Source organism: Biomphalaria glabrata, chromosome 4, assembly GCF_947242115.1.
Source record: "Biomphalaria glabrata chromosome 4, xgBioGlab47.1, whole genome shotgun sequence".
Lineage (NCBI taxonomy): Eukaryota > Metazoa > Mollusca > Gastropoda > Planorbidae > Biomphalaria > Biomphalaria glabrata.
The window spans coordinates 47354396-47381811 of record NC_074714.1 but is presented as its reverse complement, the minus strand read 5'-3'; the positions used below and the strand labels follow the sequence as shown (position 1 = coordinate 47381811).

General features: G+C 38.4%; 1 protein-coding gene across 2 annotated transcripts in view; it reads right to left on the bottom strand.

Annotated features, from left to right (window-relative positions):
• LOC129926077 (uncharacterized) overlaps positions 1-12617 on the bottom strand; it is a 47075-nt gene extending 34458 nt beyond the window's left edge. The window contains exon 1 of one of the 2 annotated variants that reach the window (XM_056028072.1): positions 12509-12617. The gene's annotated coding sequence lies outside the window, so the exon portion shown is untranslated. The other variant, XM_056028074.1, reaches the window with a different exon arrangement.
• Positions 12618-27416: the final 14799 nt, after the last annotated feature.

Below are 27416 nucleotides of genomic sequence, written 5' to 3'. Positions count from 1 at the left end.
AAGAGGTCGACTCCCAGTTCGGCAAAGGATTTCCTTGATTGAGACCCGATCTCTATAACTGACTCCTAAAATCCGTCTTAGCCATCTTTGTTGAGCCACATTTAGTCTTTTTCAATTTCGGCACTGCACTTTATTAATGGAGCCCAGACACTGGTAGAAATTTGTAACCTCTCTTGGCTTCGCTCTTGGAATTAGGTGACTGTACTTTACTTTAGATTTTATATGGAAAGGGAAGTTTTATCGTCAAAATCATCTGTTGGGGGGTTTTAAACTAAATAATTTCTGGAGTTATTTTTTTTAACTAATTAAAAAAAAAAATCTTAGGTACGCTGATAGAATTTGGTAAATTTAGTGCTTTATAATAGTATTGAAGAGAGAGGTTTTTAACCTCAAAACTCTCTGTAGAGGGATTTTAAACTCAAAACCGTATGGATGGGTTTTAAACTTTTTAAAAAGCCCTCTGGAGGGGGGGGGTTAAACTCACCCACCCCCTTGGCTTGGCTACGCTCATAGCATTTTGAGTGGGTAATTTGATTTTTTTTTATATTGAATAGGTGTATTTTAGCCTCAAACCCCACCTGGAGGAGGGCTGAAAGTCAAAACCCCCTATGGCTACGCTCATATAATTTTGAGTGTGTAATTTGCTTTTTTTTATATTGAAGATGTGGTTTTTAGCTGCAAACCCAGCTGGAGGGGTGTTTAAACACAAATCCCCTCTTGGCTACGCTCATAGAATTTGGTGACTGATGTATGGAGCATGGACATCCCTATATTGAAGAGAGGGTTTTATCGTAAATTCCGGAGCGGTTTTTTTAATCAAAACCCCTTGACTGTCAAAGTTGAAATAAGAAATTATGTTTGGCTCGATATGGTCTGTTTCTTAAAAGCTCTAAGTATTGGATAGAAAACGCTTATTCTTGCTACCAAGTCCTATAACAAATTATTGCGATACAATCCTACCTTACATTATTTATCTGCTACTCTCTCGCTCGCTCTCTCTCCCACTCACAAAGACACTAATCGTATCTTCGGATTATCTTGCCTAGCTTATGTTCATACCCTTAAGGGAGACTAATCACGTTGTCCTAATCAAACCACAGTTCTGGTCCCTACTTGGATTTTGAGTTCAATAATCTTAAAATAAAAAAAAAATGGAAGCTTTAATGCATTATCAGAAAATATGACAATTGTATGTTAATATTTCTGTAGCCATTTGACTAGATATTGAGCTGTTCAATTTTAAAACTGTCCTATTCTTCAATAGTTTTTTCTTTCTGTTTCAGTGTTGGATTAAAAAAGATAATATTCTAATCCATGCACACAGAATGTTGACATTGATCAATCCCTGAATCACATTGTCTCTAGTGCTAGTCGTGATAAGAGAACCAACAGGAATCTATCGCTAGAGACAGGGCCGGTCTTAAGCCACTGCAACCTATGCGGCTGCAGTGGGCCGCGCACTTTCATAGGCCCCGCGCGATGCGAATTCTACGTGTAAATTATTTAATTAAACCATTTTAATTTATTATTAAAGAGTTCCTAGAATTGTCCTGAAATTATAAAATACAAGAAAAAGTGTTAAAAATCTCCTGAAATTATTAAAATCTTCCGAAAACTGATGCAAATCTCCTTAAAACAGATAAAATTGTCATTTCGGGGTGTCATTCAATATGGACAACGCCAATCCAACCTGCGATTGAAAAAAGACGGTATTGTCAGCTTTCATTTAATAAAAATGTAATAATAAGCCGAATTTTAACCAAAACAAGAAGTTTGAAAACTTAATTTACTTTAATAGTCACTGGAATGCAAATATAGATCTAAATCTATCTCGACCTCTTAAAAAAAAAACAAAAGCGATATTTTGCTAGTAAATATTTTGCTAGTAAATATTTTGCTGGTAAATCTAAAAGACAGATCTGAATTTTTATCGGCTTTTGTTGGAAAACTACTATCTACTGTAGATGGCTCGCAAAGTTAGTCAAGTTAATTTTAACAGTAATTTTGTACTTAATAAAGCATTTAAAAAATGCAAAGACGAATTTAATTTCTAATACAAAATCATAATTTTCACTTATTATCCTTATCACAACCCAAATTAGGCCCCGCGCAATCAGTTTCGCATAGAGCCCCGCAATCTGTAGGACCGGCCCTGGCTAGAGATAGGCGCAGATGGCGTAAAACGAAGTTTATTAGATCCCCAGCTAACAACGGCTTTGTCTGCTTCAGTTTTACAATTGTGTAGGTCGCAGCTGGGTCTGCGTAGCCGTGTAAAGCTCTGCACTTTTCCTTGACACAATTACAGATGTTTTGAAAGTTATTTTTAGGCTTAGCAGACTCATGCTCACTCAGCTACATAGTAAAATTTTATTTTTTTTGATAATATATTATCTTAAAGCCTTTTTTTTTCCCTAGTAAAATCGAGACCTAGAAAATACTGTTTTTGGAATTAGGTCAAATAATTTCTCTTTCCAGCAAAGTTTTTGAAAAACAGTCCTCGACTTTCACCTCGTTAGTAGGACGTCGTCCCCCGATGACGTTGAAAGATAAGATAATTGTCACCGAAGTTGATCTCTCGTAATGAGCAAAGTAAATGTAAAATGACAAAGAAATGTTTATAGCTTTAAATTATTTGCTTTTTGTATCTAGTGATGAAATATAAACGCAGTTTAATCTATTTCCCAACAAGTAAAACCGTATTTCATAAAACGTAGAGAATTCAACTAAATATCTATGCGTCTATGTAGAATTATAGGTGGGAGTTGACTGAGGCTTGAAAAGGGAAAAAATCTTTCACGTGAACATCGAATTCAACGGAAGGTTTTTTTTTTATGAATTATCAGACCTAATGGAATTTCATGACATTAAAATCATCTTCTTAAAAGAATAAAATAAGATTTGGTTCTGTTTCACGGGGGAAATATTAATACTATCGCTTCACTTTCACCGTCACCTTCCCTTATTTTGTTGGTGGGCCGTGGCACCACACAAGATTTGTGGACCGTCTGTCTCCATTATTCTCTGTCATTTGCCTTGGATAGAACATCTATAACTATCCGGTCCATTGTGTTTATGTTTTTCTTTTCTGTCTGCCTCTTCTTCTTTTTCCTGGTACTTCTGCCTGACGGAAGGCCTTTGAGAGCCATGAAGATCTTGTGATATGTCCATAGAGTTTTAGTTTGCGTTTGTTATAGTAGTTTGCAGGTCATCGTGGGGTCCAATCGCCGTAATAACCCTGTCTCTAATCTCTTCGTTTGTATTGCGGTCTTTGAATGTAATACCTAGGATCTTTCTGTAGCATCTCTATTCCATTGCTAGCATCCTCCTCAGAGCTTGCAAAGACTTTATTCAGGAATTGAGACAGTGTGTGAACTGGCTTGAGTCGGTGAATGAGTTATTTAAGTAATTCATTGAGTGATTCAGTAGAGTAAGTCAGATAGTGAGTTAGTAAAGTGATTCATTAAAGTGACTCGTTGAAGGATTCAGAAAAATCTAAATTTATGTATTGAGAGATTCGGTTACTTCAGTGAAAGATTCAGTAAAGTTATTCATTGTCAAGTGTTTCAGTGAGTGAACCAGTAAAATTATTCATTGAATGAATCAGTCAAGTGATTCAGTGAGTGAACCAGTCAAGGGATTCGGGTATTGGTTAAGTAAAATAAGTCATTGAGTGAACCAGCCATATGATTCAGTGAGTGAATCAGCTAAGTAAGTCAGTGAGTTACAACCTTTAAAAAGCATTCCTTGAGCAAAAAAAAACAACAACAAAATAACGCTCACGTCTGCTGTCAGGACGACATGACGGAGACATCTTGGTTAAACAGGCCGCTGGGAAATACACTTATGTAGTGAAGTCTAGAACTTCAAGAGTAAGTTTTAAATATTTGATTAGCAGACGACTAAATAAAAAAAACTGGGAATTTATAAATGACGAGACACATTTCTGAAACAGAAAACAAAAGTGAGAGGAATAGCAGCAGACGATATTTAGTTTCGTTGTTATATTGACAGCTAGGGTGCCTGGGGGAGCGCCAAAACCATTTTCTTGCATACTTTACTACAGAAACGCATTATCCTGACGTCTACAGCTCATTATTCATCCTATTAAAAAAAGGACATTATGAATATTGTTTTACTTGAAAAATATTCAAAAATGAATTAACAGGCCATTACTACATTTGTTCCTTGAAAAGATAAGATATCCCACAAATTTAAATTAATGCGCATATATATATATATATATATATATATATATATATATATATATATATATATATATATATATAAACAGAGCATAACAAAAAGTGGTCCTATTACAACTAGAGCAGTGTTTCTTAAACTTATGCAAAAACAAAAAGTCACGTTGGTGGTCTTTCCATTGTCAGCTAGGGGGTCTGGGGGAGCTCCCCTGCCCCCACCCCCCCTGGATCCGCCAGTGTGGGTAATTAGGCTTAATGAGCGACCTGTCCTGGTAAAAAGACCTATCCTGGTAGCCATCCATTTCTCTAGTGCACCAGGAACCTCTTATGAATGTCACATGGAGCAGTCAATTCGCGCTAAAATGTAATGCATAGTTTAAATAAATGTATTATTATTATCCAAGACCTTGCTGCAACAGTTTGTTTTGCCAAGCTTTGGAGAAGTCTATAAAGATGAGAGTTTTCTTTACAGCAAGATGTATCACCCCCAAACCATCGCAATGTTAGATCTCTTCTGAGTGAGATCTTGTCAAACAGCTGGATTGAACTTATGAGGTCTTGTTGACTATCTTTCCGTTCACCAGTTCTCACATCACTAGATTCTGTCTTAAGGATAAACTTAAAAAAGTCCATGTCTTTCAGAAGTCTCAGGGTTTGTCTACGTCTTTCAGAAGTCTCAGGGTTTGTCTAAGTCTTTCAGTAGTCCCAGGGTTTGTCTAAGTCTTTCAGTAGTCTCAGGGTTTGTCTATGTCTTTCAGTAGTCTCAGGGTTTGTCTATGTCTTTCAGTAGTCTCAGGGTTTGTCTACATCTTTCAGAAGTCTCAGGGTTTGTCTACATCTTTCAGAAGTCTCAGGGTTTGTCTACGTCTTTCAGAAGTCTCAGGGTTATCCGAAGTCATTGAAAATGAATGCGTCAAACGGTCAAAGTAATAAGATAATTGTTTCCCTTTCGCCTCAGGACCGGACACAACAGAATGAGACAACATAAAAATTGGAATTAGTCAAAACTGCCCATATGGAGATCCACCAGAGAATGCTGACATTGTCCTTGAAAACCGCATTCTTTACCAAGAGGCCCGAACAAGACACTGGTCCCAAAACAACCCTATGGAAGAAAACTATATGGAAAGCTTTCTGATTTGGAAACCACTGCGCAGTTCATCTCATATATTGGTCTAGTCATCTGAACACTCCAACATAATAATGAGAACGAAGAAGAAGAAGAAGTTTCACGATGTGTGCGATTCCATTGCTGTCAGCTGTCTCTGGATCAAATATCTATTTGAGAACAGGCAGTGATAAAAACAGCAATTTTATTATACATTTTGGAAATAATGATTTCGACTTATTTAATTTTTTTCTGGGACACTCTCCCTTTCATACACCCACTCACTGGCTCTGTCTTGTCAACAGAGTTATAACTTATTGGCTTATACCAAAATAGATTGTTTGTTAATGGATGATTATATCTTATTTACATTTTATATAACATTATCCATCTACACACACGCACACACACAAGTAAATAGTTATAACAGACTGAACACTAAATACTAAAAAAGAATGTTTTGTAAACTTGAGACTTTTCTGGAAAGTTCTGTATTCTGCACTTAGTGTCTGGACTTCTATTAGTTGCCAACTCCCTTGAGTTATTAGTAATGCTTCAATAATAGAAAACTGACTTTTAACTTCTTGCCAAGAAGATTACTTTTGTGTAAGCAGCATAATGAATTTTTAAAGGGCATTCTCTCCCTCTCTCCCCCCCCCCCATCTCTCTCTCTTTCTCAAACCTATTTTCATTTCATCCTCATTATCGTAAATAAATATTAATTCAATCTTAAATCTTGGTTTCATGTCCCTGTTATAGACGGGCTAGTACTTTATGAAATATTATGCAGCTCAATCATTGGCATCTTTTGATCTCTCGAGCTAGGGCCCGCGGGGGCAGTACATCATGGACGCTCATACGACATCTAGACAAATCTAATCAGCCAATCGTTGAGCACCTTGAGGTTAGCCATTGACATCGCTGTGACCTTAACCCCCCTGACGTTTGACATAAACTAGACGGGAAAGAAAATTATTCATTTACTTGTGTCCATTTTTATTTGCGATGGCACACACACACACACACAGATCGAATAGTTTTTTCTTTTTTCTTTTTTACAAGGGGCATGTTTACTAAATATTTGAACATTTAGAATGATCTTGAGGCTAAGACCATTTAGACTAAAGTTAACAGATCAACAAGGCTTGGAGTGTATTGAACACTCTACAGCCGAAAGCAGTTCTTTTATAGGGAGAGTATCAAAAAGCGAAACAAGTTCCAGGCATTCACCAACAAATGCTTGCGACATATAATTCAATGGCCGGAAGAAATCTCAAACTACAGCCTGTGGGGAACAACCCAACAAATACCGATAGAGCAAGAAATTCAAAGATGCTAATGGAGCTGGAGTGGATATATATAGTGCGATAAGAATATTGCGAAACAGGCTCTGGACTGGAACCTACAAGAAAAAGTCTGGGTGACCCAAGCAAACAAGGAGAAGAACAAACAGGAAATACGTCAGGATGGACTTGGATCCAACTGAAGGGAATCGCCCAGAACAGAGTCTGGGAAAAAACTGTTGCAGATCCACTGGGAGTTAAAACGATTAAGTCAAAGAAAGTAAGTAAACATTTTTTTTGAACTGATGTCAAATGTGGTTAAAAGAATGCTTAGGAGAGAAAAAGAGGAAACTTGGCTCCAAATGAAGTTTCGAAGGTAGCCTACATTCTAAGTTGGCAAATGGCGTGAGATTATTTGTTAAAATTTGATACACTTGTCCCTAATAGTTCAAGGCGCGGTGGCCGAGCGGTAAAGCGCTTGGCTTCTGAACTGGGGATTCCGGGTTCGAAACTTGATGAAGACTTGGATTTTTAATTTCGGGATTATCGGGCGCCTGTGAGTCCACCCAGTTCTAACAATAGTTGGGGAAAAGTAAAGGCGGTTGGTCGTTGTGATGGCCACATGACACCCTCGTTAACCGTAAGCTTCAGATGACCGTTACATAATCTGCCCTATAGACCACAAGGTTCTGAAAGGGGGACAAAAGTTCAAAAGTGCTTATTGCCTTTATTTTCCTTATATCCCATTGTCATTAAAGCAATGAATGGGTTGCCTGAATCAGCCAGGAAAACCAATGACTTAGCAGAGTTGAAGTCTCTAATTAACATGGAAATTTCCAGGAAAATCGTTAGAGCCATTTTCGAAATGCCCGTCCATTTTCCAGGTTCCACCCAGTTTCCAAATTTAACAGGAGAAAAGTAAAAATAAAATCTCGTTATGAAAATACTCCACTGTAATACATTCAAACAATTAAAAAATATACATTAATTCTGAGTATCAAAGTTCCTTCACATCATGTTTGCCTGATGTTATTCAATCAAATGCCGTTTTCGACAACGTTTGTAGGTAACGCAGGATCTCTAGGTTGTTGTTTTTTAAATTTTTCTTTCTACTCTGACATCCTCCACAAAACTAAAATGTTTCAAGAAAAAGAATTAGATCTAAAAAATCTGTTTGTAAATCTTAGCTCCGGGCGATGGTTTCTGAAGCTTAGAGCTATCCAGACTATGTCCGATCATTTTTAAATTCATTTTATTTCTTTAAATGTTTTCCTTTTCCAAGAGAGCTACACTACTTTGTTTGATAATTTAGTGATGAATTTCTAGTAGGATGCCTGTTTTAAACATAGAGAAGCCTGGTTTAGGATGCATGCGACAAGGAAAACGCTAATGTAAACATATCCCATTGCATAGATATAATTATGTATAGCTACTTTTACAGTATCCTCAGTCAACAACATCTATGTCTGTATTATTTTGTGATAGTCAAGATAATTCTTAGTTTTTTCTATTTGATGAGGTTTGATTAGACCTGGTGTTATGCTGATTGTTGTTGTTTTTTTTTTTTTTAGAAAAGTCTTCTAAGCAGTGGCGTACTAAGGATTTTGGGGCATTTGGGCTAGACCTCTTTAGGGGCCCCTGCATTTTGACATTCGACATCATAATATGAGATAATTGCTTAATATTTTTAATGTAAAAACTAATTTCGAACATTCATTTGGGGCCCCTCTTCAATATGGAGACTTCGACAGTCAGGCCTACATTGTGACTTTGTGAGTCTTAACATTTTGAGTGCGAATGTAGTGCTGCATTTAGTTTGGGTTACGATGAGATTGTGTTGATCAGACAATACGTTTCTGGTGTTACGGTTAAGTGTAGAATTCTATTTTAAGCAATTACGGAACACTCAAATAATATCGTTATACAGGAGATTTAAATGTAAACTTACAATTCAAAACAATGAAAATCATGTAGCAATGAATACAAAGCTTTAAATCTTGAACTAGGAATCACTTGAATAAAATAGACACACTGTAAAATACAATGAAACAAGTGAACTCTCTTCCTTCAGCTCATAACTACAACTGACTTTCCCCGTTCTTTCAAAAACTTGTTATCATTAACCTAAAACTATATTAAGAAACAATCAACATCGCTCCTTTTATGGAATTAACTTGACCCCCCCCCTATGTTCCAAAAAAAAAAAGCATACTTGTTTCAAGAACCAGAAGATAATTACCATGACCCTGTGTGTAGACGCTTGCAGAAAACTAAAAATAAACTTAATTTAATAGCTGCTTTATGCTACAATTCTGCTACATGACAGAAGTGTATAACTAATATGTTAGCGTAGAAAACTAAAACAGCAGAACAACACATTACTTAGATGCAGCTCTTGAAAGGTCCACCTATGTGTCATCCTTTCAAAAACCAATGCAGGTTAAAGGGAGGTTTCAATATTTCCAGCACTCATATCAGAAGGAATGAGGTACAAACCACAACGCTACCTCCCTTCATACGAAATAAGCTTTCGCAGAGTAGTATCCTTACCAATAAAGCTGTATTCTATGGCCGTTATACGTTGTTGTTAAAAGTATTAAATTAGGTTTATGTTCATATGCATTAAATGAACCGAAAACTAATAAGATATCGTTCAGTGTGAGCCTCGTCCCGGAAGTGATGGAGTCGTCAACTGGAAGAAGCCCTTTCCTTTTTGTCGATATTTAAAGTACCTCAGGAACGGTAGATGGACTATTTATATCTAACACTAAGCCCTGGTTATAAATTCTCGTTTTAAAAAATAGGTACAACTATATGTATTGTTCGGTATTAGTACATAAAATAGACGAATTAAAAATATACAGAATTAATTGGAACGGTGGAAACAGTGACTTGACGCACAGAATTATGAAGTTTCAAAGGAGGAGCACATAATCTTATCTTATAAGTTACAGACGTTATTTCAAAAGAGAAGGTTATTACGTCCTACGCGTGTCCCTGCGTCAATCTAGCCATGCATGTTAATCAGTGACTAATAAAATGGTGGGAAGCATGGTTGAGAGGCTAAGTGCGCTTGGCTTGGCTTAGAAGGGGGCTCGAGGTTCGACACCCGACTCGGGCAGAAATGTGTTTACTGAGTGCCTAAAGGCAGCACGGAAAACCAACTCCTAGATACCCCCTCCCCCAACTGGTCCACAAATGAGATTGGACCAAAGCGCTCTGAGCATGCTATAAGTTTGAAAGTAGCGCTATATAAAAGCTATAATAATATATAACAGTAAGTTTTTGGCGCTAGAAGAAAAATCATTTGCATTTTTTTTTTCGAGATAGTGTTGAAATGACCCCAAGTTAATAGTAATCAACAGATTTTATAGACCATGACCATCATATCTTATTTGTAGGCATAGGTAGTAAAAGTTCAGCTAGTGGTTTTATCATGTAGGAATGTTAGATCTATTTGTTAGTTTTGATATGTTGAAATTTGCGTATAATAAATACTGTAATACTTCTAAAACGACGAAAGTCAGTGATTTCTACATGAAGCAAAGCAATGTACAGCAAACAGAAAAGCACATTCTAGAACAGTAGACATAAATTCCTTCTTTTCTTTTAACAGAAATAAACAAATTCGGTAAATTATCAGTAGGTCGTACTAACGTCAATACATCAATTAGTAGTCAATATTTTTGTCGCTTTTTTTTTTTTTTGAGAAATAACAAAACTGTATGTTTAAATGTTATTACAATATGCTAAATATTTATCTTCCGATCTTAATATAGTCTGCCCTGTTGTATTTTTCCCCACTCTTAATAGTAAATAATACTAAAATTAATTTTTTTTAATGAAAAATCGGCTTAAATGTTTAATTGTAAATACAAATGGTTTACTTTTAGAAGATGTGATGAACTGAAACTTTGCAAGCTCTAAAATCAAATACAATTGAATTTTCAATCTTGTCTGGCCTTTTACATCAAAACTTGACAAACGGACGTGTGATCAGAAAAGCCACAGAAAACTAATAGCGGCTTTTTCGCCCTTCGGGGGCAGCCAAAAAAGTTTGCTTTATGTCGGGTACGCGCTTAATTTACAAGCCTGAATGGTGCGTGATCGAAATTTTGAATGTTTGAGGGTTTTTTGGTTGTTTTTTTTATCGCAGTAGTTATGTTTAAACGTCACTTTGGCAGTCAGTTTTGTTGCAATCTATTCGCGTGGTTCTAACTCCTTGATTTGTTGTGTCATATTGAGACTTTGGCTTGCCTGGTCTTCGGTTTCCTATTTATTGCTTGGGGTCAAATGTTTAATATTGGATATTGCAAGGCTGGCGTTTTGAATCGTGATAGAGAAGTGATAAGGACGACTCATCTTCCTTTAGATGTGTACAAAGCTAATGCCAGCTCACTATGACTTGTACACATGTGGACACGTGACTTCTCTCCTACTTCCATTCTCTTATCTTGTTAAAACTTGGAACAATTATTTGTTGCCCCAATCAACACACGAATCAATTAAAAAATTGACCAACTATTTTATCAATTAGTCGTAATTAATTAATTTTTGTTTTTATAGAGAGACTAACTAAAGGGAGATAAACATTGTGTAAAGAATTAGGTTGTCGCTAAAAAAAAACAACTTCTATTCTAATAAGCACTTTTCTAGTTCAGTGGCTAGCGTGTACGCTTTCCATCAAGGATGCCCTCGAGCTGGAAATCAAGTCGAGCAACTTTAAAAAAAAAAATTGCTGTTAAAAAGCCAGCGAGTAAATCTTCACCCAGATACACCTTCCTAGCCCCCTCCACCTCCAACTGGTCCACACAAGTGACTGATCCATACCGCATTGAGCATGATAAAAGAATGAAAGTTAAGCCAATCAAAAACAATATTAAAAAATCCCAATCGCAAAAATGTAAACATTTTATATATATTACTTGTTTTAATCCAAATTACAATTTGTATAATCGCATGAGAAAAGGCATGCCCTGCGCAGCAATGTGTGTAGCGTTTGGTGTTTTCCTCAATGTGAGGAGCTTAGCTTTATGCAATTATTTATATTGCTTGCTGTATGCATTACGTAATTAGTTTGTATTTTGTGATCCACGGGTGTCTTGCCATGTGGCGCGCAATGTATTTACATGTTAACTTCGCCATATTCTCATCCCATATAAAGCATGTCACTTCATTCACTTCGTTAGTATTTGAAATGTACGATCGACTGAGTAGAATTAGGCCGTCAGAGGCCCCGGGGGAATGTTAGTGCCACGTAATATTTGTTCTGTTAGCAGGTACTTAGAACTAGCTACTGCCGGACACTTCAACTGAGAAGGCCTGAACATTGACCTAAGATATTGCAACCTGTGGGCAAATTAGACCAATAGCTCGTTGCCACGTCACAGGTCTGACGTCAGAAGATTGTGTTCAGGCCTTCAATAACGACTGGTCTCGCTCAAGGTCTCGCTCAAGGACACTCAAGAGAAATAAATTAACATTAAATTATAAATGCGAGGCTAGTTTGGCAGTAAGTAATTGTCTGCAAGTCTTTTCAAAGAGTCAGTTGTTTTTTTAAATTGCTTTTATATAGCGCATATTCCATGCTGTAGCATAGGTCAGAGCGCTACAGTGTGCGGGGTGTATCAGGGAAAAGATTTCCATGTTACCTTTCGGGACTTAGCAAACACAACTCAGCTCGAGTCGGGGTTTAAACTCGAGCATCTTGATACATAGTCAAGTGTTGTTTTTTTCCCACCCAGCCTCTAAATTTAAGAAAAGTTAAAAAAAAAAAAAACAACTAACTTATAAAAGTTATTTTCAGCAACTTACTGTCAAACGAAAAAAATACAAAACAAACTACAGAGATGTTGTGAATAGCAATAGTCCAAGAAGTTATTGTATTGGTTGTACAATACCAAGAACACTGTTCTTACCTTAGAATTGGACCTGTAACTTTCTAGATCGAGCTATTTTCTCACTTCAAGAGATCCGCTCGACTACATCGCTGAAGTGAAAGGGGGTAGGGCGGGGGTGGAGAAGACGGCGTCCAGGCGTCCAGTGTCCACACATCCACTCCCCGCGCTCCTCTCCAGGGGATGCAACTCACGCGATTGTCAGGGCCACGCGTTGATAGTTTTTTTTTTTTTTTAAAGTTTTAGTTCTAAGGTCTAACTCTGTGTGTGAGTTTGTGTGGTAGGAAGTACAAAGTTGGATTTGGAGCTGAATTTTATTGCTTTAAAAAATATAAACGGATCTTCAAATCAAATTGTCGACAAAGAGCAGATTACTGTGATTAATTTTTAGTGTAAACATCCTCCAGAATACCGTGAATATTTTCTCCCTAACATTAAGCCAATTACGACTTTAAAAATAGGTAAATGTTTCATGATTCTTTCTTGTTGTATCCTATTTTGTAACTCTAAACATTGTGATAGCTCTGCCCTTTCAAAGGCGCTTATATTGCGCACTGTTCAACACTGGCCATGAACTGACCATTTGAGATGAGCCAATAGAGAGATGATTTCCGCCGAAGTGGACAATAAGAATATATTGTCTTGGCTCAATCACTTAGAGCTAGAGAAGCGATCATCGCCACTGCACGGTCCAGTAAGGTGAGAAAGTGTTGGGGCTATGTGTGGGTTGTCAGCCCAGAAAGGAGTCAGTGGAAGAAACGTTCCAGTGAGTGGACATTCCTGCTGGTTTGTGAAGGCAACCATTCTTGAGACAACCACAAGCTATAGAGCTACACGGACTACAAACCTTGTAGGAAAGTGAAGACAAGAGTCAACAGTGAACCCTGTAGACAAGATGTGAAGACCAAGACTCATCTGTTTGTGGCGTCCTCGTGTCACTTATTAATAAACATTAAAATTCCTTTCAGACTTTCCCTTGTTCAGTTGCCTCCATTAATGTTACATTTCAGTATTAAATGAACTTGATATTTCAACCCAGGCTAAGTTTAATTCTTATATCTCACTATTTGTTCTAACGAATCTAACAAAAATGTTACTTTATTGAAATGTCTACACATTGGTTCACTTAAGTCTGAGTCTTAAAAAAAAACTTAAGCACTTCCCCAACATCCTAGAAACACGTGAAGTGGACAATAGACATTTTCGTCCTGCGTTGTACAGATATGATACCGCGCCTCATCTTTTTTGTTTTCTTTGGAACCAGTGACTCACCAAGGTACCATTGGGCCCTAGTTCAAGACTGAACTTAAAGGTTAAAGGTGAAAAACAAACAAACGCTCGAGTCATCCTCTCTGCGTTTTATGTAATGTTTTCCTTTTTTTTAAATGACTCGTTTGGACCTTTGTCTATCATGGACTTCGCGCCATGGATGCTTCGCCACTGGCCATAGTGAGAGTTCATGGGTTCTTTCGAGGGAGCGAGTGGTTTCCGAACTTTTTCTTTAAGGGAACACTTCGCACATTCTGAGTATTTAGCGCAGCACTTCGCTTATTTTTAGAGAGATTAATTGAAGTGGTGGCCTACTCATTAATTATCCCGGTAGTTCTCGTAGCACCTGTTCATGCCTCAAGGAACACTAGGGTTCAGCGGTACACAGTTTGGGAACCACAGTGTAAAAGCAATGCAACATTCAGATTAGGACTTATTCACGTTTCCGAAAAATAAGGGAAGCAACTTTTAAAAAAATTGTTGTCAAGTCTAAGACCACTTCATGCCCTTCAATTATCGCATACTTTTTTTTCAAAACCTCGCAGTTTATCATTTATAACTGAGGTAATTTAAAATAAGTCGAATGTCCACGAGTCCGAAGATTAGGGATAATGCAGAATTTTAGGCAGCCAAGTTGTGATGTGCATGTATTTTGCCACATCCGATGAAACATGGAATATTTTAAAATTTTCTTTTTTTTTGCCGTCTGCGCATGTCTTCGGCGATGACTTTTTTTTCTTTGGGTCTCAAATGTGTGTCCCCCGACCTCAGGAAAACGGTGTGGTGCTAAAAAGACCACTGGCCTAGAGGACTACAACTGGTGGCCAATGAAAGGTACAGTCTGTTTAAAGAAGTCATCAGGAAGACCAAGATGTAAACTTACCTCACCTCTTAGCAGACGTGATGAGAATATCATGGCCAAAGTTCTATTCAAAAGTATGTAAAGTATAACTACAACTGGGCCCCAAGTCATGTAATGATAACTACGGTTGGGGTCGATGGTGGGCAAAGATGATATACCAAAATCCATTCATTTTTTTTGCGATTCTTTTGAATTCAAGCAACCATATTAGTTGTTTCCTAATGCAGTCATTGGAAGCGGGGTGGCTAGGTGATAAAGTGCTTGGTTTCCGAACCGGGTTCCTGGGTGAGGATCTCGTTGAAGACTGGGATTTTGAATTTCGGGATCTCTAGGACGCCTCTGGTCCACCCCGCTCATACGAGTACCTGACATAAGGAAAGTAAAGGCGGTTGGTTGTTGTGCTGGCCACATGACACCCTTGTTAACGTGGGCCAGAGAATCAGATGACCTTTACATCATCTGCCCTATGGATCGCAAAGTCTGAAAGTGGAACTTTACTTTTAATACAGTCATTCGTATGTTTGCATCATCACATTCGCATCCGCATTACGCCATTTTTTAAAAACACAATTATGCTTAAAGGTGTGTAACTCTTTAATTATTGAGTATTTTCTAGCTAAAAGTTAATCTCAGTCATCTACTCTTTGTTTATGCTAAGATTCTAAAGGTCTGATTGTTTATGTACTTTAAGCAGAATTCTGATGCTAATGAAACCTAAAGAAAGGCCGTAAGAAGATGAAAAGTGGCGGAGTGAAAATGATTCTGAAATAAATAGACGAAATGAAACATATCAAGAGTACCATACTGAAAGATCATTTTCGCCCTCTAAATAGGCCTAATACAACTTACTTGTGCTACGAGCAGACGATGGTGTAGTGGCTTGTTAAGCGCTTGGCTTCCAAATCCGAGGTGCCTCAGGTTTAAATCTAAATCAACGCTGAGTTTATAAATTTCAGGATTTTTATGACATCCCTGAATCCACCCAACTCCAATCGGTACATGACATTAGTTGACATTAGTTTGGGATAGATAAAGGCGGTTTGATCGATATGCTGCCCACATGACACCATTGTCAACCTTGGGCCACAAAAAACTGCTTCTACAGTTCTGCAAAGGGAGGATACATATTCTAATATTGACCTAACTAAAGTTAAACAGCATTTTAGTTTTATGTCCTCGTTTAATTTGTAAAAATTTCTTTTAATAAACCCTACTGTTTTGCTTGATTTTATAAAATAATTTCACCAATATGGGGATTCCATATGTATGTAAATGAGACCTCTATTTCTAAAACTCTATCGTCTGAATCCCGGAACAAGTTCGTCTGAGACATTGTGTTGTACTTTTCCTTGGCGCGATTATTTTTCTCGTCGCCAAATCTGGCCAGATTACTTTCATTTCTGATGCAATATTGGACTATGCAGATTACGTCTGCTGACCCGTGGCTATATTTATCGCATCACGGGGTATCATACAGAGAAGGGACACATGACAATAACAACAAGCAAACAAGTTTTTCTTTCCCATTGTGCCCTCCCTCTCTTCCTCTCCTTAGCCATATTTATCTGCATAATTCACCAGACGATTGCGTCGGATGAAATATTCCCGCCATTTTACTAATAGGGTCGTCGGGAAGTCACAGAAACAGATCTCAGAGGGCGCTGTATAGTGTGTGGGTAGGGGGCTGATTTAACTAGGATGTAAGAACAGAGAAGTGCATGTGAAAAATATTGGGGAAAAAAGGGGGGATAGGGGCGCTGGATTGCCTTCCGTGGACGCAAGTTTTATTTTTCTATGAAGACGTACTTTTTCTTCTACACCATTCCCTGGGACACTAATGTTGACTCTTTCGCAACAAGACTGCGAATGAAAGACCTTGAGAGCAGTGTTTCTCAAACTTTACTAGTGCGTCCCCTTCCCTTCGCGAGACGTTCACGACCACCTTAGTGAGTTGAAGGGTCTCGGGAGTGCTGTAAGCTTAACCTTATCAGAATGATTGTACTTTTGAGAAATTGCACCGGTCTGATCAAAGAAAAAAATACATAAAGGTAAATTTGGCTGGAGACTATATCTAGGTCTAGAGCCAACATAGCGTAGTCAGAAATATTACTGTAATTAAGCCATAAATGAGTACATTTAAAGCTGCTTCAATTTTATTGTTTATAAGCGTTGCTTATATTTTAACGTAAATCCTATCTAGATTGCATCTAGATTCTAGATCTTAACAGTTCTAAATCAGAGCTTTAGGGCTAGTGTTAGATATTAATAAAAAATCGCTCACATATACCTTTCTCGCTGACCGAATCAGAAAATACATTTTATTTTCCGCTGGTGGTGTCACGGGTTTGATACCCAAATAGAACCAAACATTTTTTCTTAAATTAGTTTATTATATTTAAAGTTTAATAATGGAGGTATGGGCTTTAAAAAAATATTTTTAAAAATGTGTTTCTTGTTTACTTGATTAACTCATACAAAGATTTTTTTACTTTGAAAAAAAAAAAAGCCTCTGCACCTTCCTTGCCAGCGTGCAGCCACTAAAGGTCGCGAGTCACAGTTTGAGAGGCTCATTCGTACCATCTGATGCTTATATAATGGAGGATTAATAATTAGAATCTGACTTGCTATGTACCATACGTTGAGACCAATATTTTCCTTGAAAGGATTAACAAATCTTCACAGACCTAGCTCACGGATATTTCTGCTCCTACTCCTGGGGTGAGAAAAAGGAGTAAGTTGTTGTACTGGCCATACAACACTCTTGTAAACATCGTACTCATAAAGTGAACTCTCATTTTACTTGTTCTATAGATGTCTAGAAACATAACAACATTTGTTATTGACTTCCTATAAGCATTTGATTTTTAACAAAATCATTGGGGATAGATATTTCACATTTCAAACATCATCTAGCTACAGCAAACGTAGAGACACTTTCAACATTAGATCGTCTGCTCTCATCCCCTCAAGTTTCTTACGTAATGGCCTATAAATAGACAGCTAGTTCGTCAATGTCGACTTAATCGTCTGAAGGAATATTTTCCTTTATGGACGTTTTATAAAACCATTAGTCAGGCACACAGGCTAGAGTGTTGACCATTGGGAGAGTGTCTAGAGTGTAGACCATTGGGAGAGTGTCTAGAGTGTTGACCATTGGGAGAGTGTCTAGAGTGTTGACCATTGGGAGAGTGTCTAGAGTGTTGACCATTGGGAGAGTGTCTAGAGTGTTGACCATTGGGAGAGTGTCTAGAGTGTAGACCATTGGGAGAGTGTCTAGAGTGTAGACCATTGGGAGAGTGTCTAGAGTGTTGACCATTGGGAGAGTGTCTAGAGTGTAGACCATTGGGAGAGTGTCTAGAGTGTAGACCATTGGGAGAGTGTCTAGAGTGTAGACCATTGGGAGAGTGTCTAGAGTGTAGACCATTGGGAGAGTGTCTAGAGTGTTGACCATTGGGAGAGTGTCTAGAGTGTAGACCATTGGGAGAGTGTCTAGAGTGTAGACCATTGGGAGAGTGTCTAGAGTGTAGACCATTGGGAGAGTGTCTAGAGTGTTGACCATTGGGAGAGTGTCTAGAGTGTTGACCATTGGGAGAGTGTCTAGAGTGTTGACAATTGGGAGAGTGTCTAGAGTGTTGACCATTGGGAGAGTGTCTAGAGTGTTGACCATTGGGAGAGTGTCTAGAGTGTTGACCATTGGGAGAGTGTCTAGAGTGTAGACCATTGGGAGAGTGTCTAGAGTGTTGACCATTGGGAGAGTGTCTAGAGTGTTGACCATTGGGAGAGTGTCTAGAGTGTTGACCATTGGGAGAGTGTCTAGAGTGTAGACCATTGGGAGAGTGTCTAGAGTGTTGACCATTGGGAGAGTGTCTAGAGTGTTGACCATTGGGAGAGTGTCTAGAGTGTTGACCATTGGGAGAGTGTCTAGAGTGTAGACCATTGGGAGAGTGTCTAGAGTGTAGACCATTGGGAGAGTGTCTAGAGTGTTGACCATTGGGAGAGTGTCTAGAGTGTTGACCATTGGGAGAGTGTCTAGAGTGTTGACCATTGGGAGAGTGTCTAGAGTGTTGACCATTGGGAGAGTGTCTAGAGTGTTGACCATTGGGAGAGTGTCTAGAGTGTTGACCATTGGGAGAGTGTCTAGAGTGTTGACCATTGGGAGAGTGTCTAGAGTGTTGACCATTGGGAGAGTGTCTAGAGTGTAGACCATTGGGAGATTGTCTAGAGTGTAGACCATTGGGAGAGTGTCTAGAGTGTTGACCATTGGGAGAGTGTCTAGAGTGTTGACCATTGGGAGAGTGTCTAGAGTGTTGACCATTGGGAGAGTGTCTAGAGTGTAGACCATTGGGAGAGTGTCTAGAGTGTTGACCATTGGGAGAGTGTCTAGAGTGTTGACCATTGGGAGAGTGTCTAGAGTGTAGACCATTGGGAGAGTGTCTAGAGTGTAGACCATTGGGAGAGTGTCTAGAGTGTTGACCATTGGGAGAGTGTCTAGAGTGTAGACCATTGGGAGAGTGTCTAGAGTGTTGACCATTCGGAGAGTGTCTAGAGTGTTGACCATTGGGAGAGTGTCTAGAGTGTAGAATATTGGGTGAGTGTCTAGAGTGTTGACCATTGGGAGAGTGTCTAGAGTGTTGACCATTGGGAGAGTGTCTAGAGTGTTGACCATTGGGAGAGTGTCTAGAGTGTTGACCATTGGGAGAGTGTCTAGAGTGTTGACCATTGGGAGAGTGTCTAGAGTGTAGACCATTGGGAGAGTGTCTAGAGTGTAGACCATTGGGAGTAGACCATTGGGAGAGTGTCTAGAGTGTTGACCATTGGGAGAGTGTCTAGAGTGTAGACAATTGGGTGAGTGTCTAGAGTGTTGACCATTGGGAGAGTGTCTAGAGTGTTGACCATTGGGAGAGTGTCTAGAGTGTTGACCATTGGGAGAGTGTCTAGAGTGTTGACCATTGGGAGAGTGTCTAGAGTGTTGACCATTGGGAGAGTGTCTAGAGTGTAGACCATTGGGAGAGTGTCTAGAGTGTAGACCATTGGAAGTAGACCATTGGGAGAGTGTCTAGAGTGTAGACCATTGGGAGAGTGTCTAGAGTGTAGACCATTGGGAGAGTGTCTAGAGTGTAGACCATTGGGAGAGTGTCTAGAGTGTTGACCATTGGGAGAGTGTCTAGAATGTAGACCATTGGGAGAGTGTCTAGAGTGTTGACCATTGGGAGAGTGTCTAGAGTGTAGACCATTGGGAGAGTGTCTAGAGTGTTGACCATTGGGAGAGTGTCTAGAGTGTAGACCATTGGGAGAGTGTCTAGAGTGTTGACCATTGGGAGAGTGTCTAGAGTGTAGACCATTGGGAGAGTGTCTAGAGTGTTGACCATTCGGAGAGTGTCTAGAGTGTTGACCATTGGGAGAGTGTCTAGAGTGTAGACAATTGGGTGAGTGTCTAGAGTGTTGACCATTGGGAGAGTGTCTAGAGTGTTGACCATTGGGAGAGTGTCTAGAGTGTTGACCATTGGGAGAGTGTCTAGAGTGTTGACCATTGGGAGAGTGTCTAGAGTGTTGACCATTGGGAGAGTGTCTAGAGTGTAGACCATTGGGAGAGTGTCTAGAGTGTAGACCATTGGGAGTAGACCATTGGGAGAGTGTCTAGAGTGTAGACCATTGGGAGAGTGTCTAGAGTGTAGACCATTGGGAGAGTGTCTAGAGTGTAGACCATTGGGAGAGTGTCTAGAGTGTTGACCATTGGGAGAGTGTCTAGAGTGTAGACCATTGGGAGAGTGTCTAGAGTGTTGACCATTGGGAGAGTGTCTAGAGTGTTGACCATTGGGAGAGTGTCTAGAGTGTAGACCATTGGGAGAGTGTCTAGAGTGTTGACCATTGGGAGAGTGTCTAGAGTGTAGACCATTGGGAGAGTGTCTAGAGTGTTGACCATTGGGAGAGTGTCTAGAGTGTAGACCATTGGGAGAGTGTCTAGAGTGTTGACCATTGGGAGAGTGTCTAGAGTGTTGACCATTGGGAGAGTGTCTAGAGTGTTGACCATTGGGAGAGTGTCTAGAGTGTTGACCATTGGGAGAATGTCTAGAGTGTTGACCATTGGGAGGGTGTCTAGAGTGTTGACCATTGGGAGAGTGTCTAGAGTGTTGACCATTGGGAGAGTGTCTAGAGTGTTGACCATTGGGAGAGTGTCTAGAGTGTAGACCATTGGGAGAGTGTCTAGAGTGTAGACCATTGGGAGAGTGTCTAGAGTGTTGACCATTGGGAGAGTGTCTAGAGTGTTGACCATTGGGAGAGTGTCTAGAGTGTAGACCATTGGGAGAGTGTCTAGAGTGTTGACCATTGGGAGAGTGTCTAGAGTGTTGACCATTGGGAGAGTGTCTAGAGTGTAGACCATTGGGAGAGTGTCTAGAGTGTTGACCATTGGGAGAGTGTCTAGAGTGTTGACCATTGGGAGAGTGTCTAGAGTGTAGACCATTGGGTGAGTGTCTAGAGTGTTGACCATTGGGAGAGTGTCTAGAGTGTTGACCATTGGGAGAGTGTCTAGAGTGTTGACCATTGGGAGAGTGTCTAGAGTGTAGACCATTGGGAGAGTGTCTAGAGTGTAGACCATTGGGAGAGTGTCTAGAGTGTTGACCATTGGGAGAGTGTCTAGAGTGTAGACCATTGGGAGAGTGTCTAGAGTGTAGACCATTGGGAGAGTGTCTAGAGTGTAGACCATTGGGAGAGTGTCTAGAGTGTAGACCATTGGGAGAGTGTCTAGAGTGTAGACCATTGGGAGAGTGTCTAGAGTGTAGACCATTGGGAGAGTGTCTAGAGTGTTGACCATTGGGAGAGTGTCTAGAGTGTAGACCATTGGGAGAGTGTCTAGAGTGTTGACCATTGGGAGAGTGTCTAGAGTGTAGACCATTGGGAGAGTGTAGAGTAGTGTAGACTCTCATGATTGGCACAAACTTCCAATATCTAATTTATTTATGACACAAAACAATATTTAAACAAAAAGTTAAATTTTATTATTTTTATATGTTTTCTATATTTACACACAGGCTTCTGATTTGATCCCCCATTAATCACAATATACACTTGTTAGAAATGTTAAAGATGCCACATAACATCTTTCTTTGAGATTTGAACTAGTCTGTAGTCCAACACGGGGGCCCATCATTCTCATGCCTTGTCTGACTGCGGCAAACTTTGAACATTAAATCTATAATATCAGCTCTTTTTATTTTTTAATCAGGCTGCTAAGATAAGGCTAGATAGTTAGATAGATAGATAGATAGATAGATAGATAGATAGATAGATAGATAGATAGATAGATAGATAGATAGAGAGATAAATAGATAGATAGATAGATAGATAGATAGATAGATAGATAGATAGATAGATAGATAGATAGATAGATAGATAGATAGATAGATAGATAGATAGATATAGATAGATAGAGAGAGAGAGAGAGAGAGAGAGAGATAGATATATAGATAGATAGATAGATAGATAGATAGATAGATAGATAGATAGATAGATAGATAGATAGATAGATAGATAGATAGATAGATAGATAGATAGATAGATAGATAGATAGATAGATATAAAAATAGATAGACATAGATAGATAGATAGATAGATAGATAGATAGATAGATAGAGAGAGAGAGAGAGAGAGAGAAAGAGATAAATAAATAGATAGATAGATAAATAGATAGATAGATAGATAGATAGATAGAGAGAGAGAGAGAGAGAGAGAGAGAAAGAGATAAATAAATAGATAGATAGATAGATAGATAGATAGATAGATAGATAGATAGATAGAGAGAGAGAGAGAGAGAGAGAGATAAATAGATATATAGATAGATAGATTAAGATTAACTTATATCCGTTTACATTATTAACTCCTCATTTTAACTCCAGAGCCTTTATAACGAGGTCATGAACTAAACTTTCTTTTTCTTATGGTTTATTATTTAGAGTTACAAGTTACAAAGAAAATTAACCTATTTTTTTTGACATTATGTTTTTAAATTTTAGATATGCAAATGATGGCGTCTGATTATTCTTGATGAAAAATTATGACTTAATTTTAAAGTCTATCTTTTTCTTGTTGTCGACTGGGTTCTAAAACGCTAATTGCTAATGAATTGAAATCAATGCTAAATTGAAAAAAAAAAATAATGTTTACATTTCCAACACTTAAATTATGCAAATGAACACTAACAATTTGACGTAGCTTAAATAGACCGCTCACGCATGCGCTGTTGACGATTCTTTGAAGTGTTACTTTTAAGTAGGCGTGATTTACTTTTAAAAGTATAAAGGGAGCTGATTCATGTTATTCATATTTTTTTTTTGTTAGATATTTTAGGCTTTTAGTTAGAGTTATGTTTCCTTATTTAGCAGACGCGAATGATGCAGTATTTCAGAAAGGCCAAACGTGTTTAAAACATTTTCTGGGGGACACTCCATCATGATTTAGGAAGAGGGGAGGGGAGAAATGGAAAACAAGTGCGTAGTAGTCGTAGTTGGTTTCGTGTAGAATTCATTGGGAGCCGAGCGGGAACAAAAATCTAAATCTCTGTGAGCTGACGTTTTAGGCTTTTTGGCACTAGGTAAATGCTTAGCTAATAACCTTGCTTATTTCTAAGATAATATTATAATTTCCAACACGATTAAAAGCAAGCAAATAAATCAAAGTGTGGAGTTTTGAGACTAACAATAGATTGTTGTTTTTAATAAGCCTCAAATACAAATATATATATATAGATATAATAGGGAGGAATGGCGGGCGGAATTCGTCCGTGTGACGTCATCCCCTCCTTACGTCAATACGTTCGTGAAACAAGGCACTGTACTACGTCACCAGTTAATAAGATATTCAATCAAATTAAATTAAACAGTTGTTCTGTTGTATATTTAATTTAATTTGAGTCTTATATTCAAATTTATTCACTTCATGAAATACATTGATAGTTATATGAAATGAAAGAGAGAGAGAGAGAGAGAGGGGAGGGGAGAGAAAGAGAGAGCGAAAGAGAAAAAAACAAAGAATTAAAAAAAGCAAAGAGAAAAGAGAAAACGGTAAGAGAAAAGGGGAAAGTAGAGAGTCGAAATAAAGAAAAGAGAAGAAAAAAAAAAAGAGATTTAAGGAAAAAGAATTGGAGGGAAAAAAAGGCGAATGAAAATAATGAACTAAAAAAACATTCTCTTGGAAATATTTTTTTCTAAACTCATTTAGATCTACTTCTAAATGTCAACCTCATCTAGGGAGGATGCCTACAATTAATATTTGTGACCGCGGGGCTAACAGCGTGTACTCTTCCAGCTTGGTACCATTAGTGCAAATGGTACCCTTATGACTTAATTTCATCTCAACTCGCAAACAGGATACATCGATTCCATTTCTTTACATTTATCAGATCAATATTTATTTAAATTAGGGGTCAGTACCCTGTGGGATTTATTTGTATCATTAGAAAAACAAAAAAGATTTATTCACGTCTGCTCATAAAATCATATCAATGCTCATCTAGTTAGGCTGGAACTTCTTTGATCGACGGAGTCACTTTCTCGTTATCGGCTGTCTGAGGACAGACCGAGGGCGCCAAAAGAAGTAAACAAAATAATAATCGTGATTAAATTTATAAAGCGCTTTTAACAGACTAAATGACGTCATACCAGGGATTAAAATGGCTAACTAATTCTTAAAAGTTTTGAACAGATAATTCTAAATGTTTTTCTTCTATGTAGTAAAGCATCTTGTTTGTTGGAGGTCTGAATGGAGACCTATCCCGAATAGCATCTGGTGCTTGGCCTAAACCCGGGGTCGGCAACCTGCGGCTCGCGAGCCACATGCGGCTCTTTGGCTGTGAAGCTGCGGCTCTTTAGTTCCATACGCAAATATTAATTATTTTAACGAAACATTTTAAAAAATTGTTCTGAAATGTTTAACTAGTATTAGGCACCGATTCTATTTCTCAGCCTCTTGTACTCGCTTTTCACCACACCCCTTCCCCGTGACACGAGTCGTCACTGTCGTCAGTCCGTTGGAAGCTCTCGAATGACTCAGTCGTTGGATGTTTTTATGCAGGATTTAATTCTCTTTCGACGCAAGACAAATTGGCATTTTCACCACACGCTTTGGCTGTGACGTATAGTGTGGTGTTTTAAGTAAATGAGTTAGAAGCGATTATCTTCTCAAAGTTAGAAGCAATCTATGAGTAACGCTAATCTGGTTGACTTTGCGGTACCACCAGAAATTGCACAATAAGGCAACCCATTTACAGATGGTATGTCAAGACTGCTTCCTGCATGCATCTGAAGAACTGCTTCGTGATTTTAAAAACAAACCATAAATCTTTAAAAAAAAAGATTTGCCACTATTCGCTAAAACAGTGAGAGATAGAAAAGCTAAAATGTTTTCAAATGTAACATATTTGCAGGTGGAAGATATTCAGCTTTCTTCAGTCTTATCACTTGCTGTGGATGAGTCTTGCGGAATATACACAAGGTGCAAGGTGCCCTTTTTGTCAGGATTATATCTTCCCAAGCTCCAAAAGAATTACTTCTAGGATTACTACCATTCTTATTACAAACTAAAGGGAAAGATAGAGCGAACGCCGTGCAAGAATACCTTGAAGACAATAAGATCGATTTAAATAAAATCATTTCAAAAGCAACTTATGGAGCCAGAAATAGGACAAGAAAAAAAAAGGGACAACAATGATTCTTCGAAGCAAACTAAACTATGGAATTCTTACATTTCACTACATAATACACCAAGTAGCGCTTTGTGCCTAAAACAATTCCAACCGAAATAGTTGAGGTCATAAATTTGGTAATCAAGATTGTTAACAGCATCTTGTCAAAAGCATCCTACCATCGTCAGTTTAAAGACTTTTTAAATGAAATGGAGACCTTTTTTTTCAAAATAAAGTGCGATGGCTTTCCAATGGTTGAAACGTTTCGCTTTGTGCTTGAATGAAATAAATACCTTACTAAATGGTAAAGGCATAAATCCCCCTGAATTAGAGAACGGGAAATAGTGGCAAAAAGTTTACTTTATGGTGGATATAACAGAGAAGTTCAATAAGCTGAATCTAAAACATAGCCTATGTTTTGGTAGTAGAATTGGTTTGTTTTGAAGAAAATTTTATTCTTTTTACAGAAGATATTCAGAGCGGTAAGTTACTTCATGTTCAATGTCTAAAGCAGTATCGCTATAAAAATCAGTGCAACTTTTGACACGAAATACTTTAGCACAGTTATAAAATAATCAAAGATAAATTTCTTGACAGACTTGAGCAGTTCAAAACCAACAAAACTATTCTAGCATTCCTGGTACAGCATCTCAACACAAATAGTCACGAAATCTACACAAAGGTGTATGGAATTGAATAATGCTGGATCAAATGCAATTGCTCGATTTAAAAAGTAAAGCTTTGTGGGGTAGAAAATTTACAGAGTTAAAAAGCAGAGTTAAAAAGCAAGTTGGAAGTGTTGGAGGTCCAGAAATGTATGTACGTAACGAAACAAAAGTGGACAGCTTTAAAAGGAATGCCGCGAGTTGATTCTGTGCATGGAATAATCTTCCAGATTTCTATAAAGTGTGGTGAAGAAGTTGGCGTTTGGAATGCTGACTATCTTTGGATCGACATATTCGTGCGAGCAAACGTTCTCTTGCAGGAATATAATTAAAAGAAAAGTATGAAGCCAAATAATAAATGAAAATTTAGAGTCGTGTTTCAAACTGAAAACAAGTTATGAGCTGAATTGATCCAAACTTTCTAAAACCTTTGCAAAGCCATCGCTCTCATTGCATTTATTTGCTCAATTGTTTGTTATTGAAGAATAAATAGATTGTGTGAGTACTATTTATAGTTGGCAGGCGAGAAAAAACTTTTGTGGCTCTTTAAAAACTTTTAAATTTTGTAAATTGTATTTTTTGGCTCTTCCGACTCATAAGGTTGCCGACCCCTGGCCTAAACCATAGTACCCATTTCGCTTACGCCCCTAGAATAGTAAAAAAAAAAGTTCCATTTTCAGACCTTGTAAAGGACATCTGTTTCTGTGGCTCACGGTTGAGGAGGGTGTCATGTGGCCAACAGAACGACCAACCGCCTTTACTTTTCCTCAACTAACGTCAGGTACCCATTATAGTTGGGTGGACTCAGGGGTGACCACAGATCCCGAAATTAAAATCCCAGTCTTCACCAGGAATGGAACCCGAGACTCCCGGTCCAAGGGCTTTACCGCTCAGCCACCGCCCCTAAAAGGATGCACGCTAATTTGTCCAAAGAATCAATCGATACTCGCAAGAAATCTTTTAGCGGGAAACTCTTTTCTTTTTCATTTTTCCCCCATCGTTGATGAATGGGGAGCAGCAGTCATCGAGAGTTAACCCCCATATTGCTCACTTTCAAGCGCGGTAACTCTTTCATGATGAACAGAAATGGGGCGGGAAACAAGATGGAGTTATTTCCCGCATGATTACATACCTTATCATGGCCCCCAATGTGTGTACGTGGATGAAAGGTGAATGATATTGTGGCTAATGGAGTTCGTATGGTGTCAAACGCTACGTCACGTGTTCTGCAGCCAATCGCAATAGAGCTTGATTAAAACAGACACAAATCGTCTGCTTATCTTTACAAATTTATGCTCGAGAATTTATGGCGCCAAATTATTTTGTTTGCTAAACATTCTTTCATTTTCTTTTCAGGTTTATGTTTTGACTACAAACATTCAATTTTCTATTTCATTTTACAATTAGTCATGTTTGAAAAAACATTGTGAGGTCAAAGGTTAGAGGAGAGGTAAG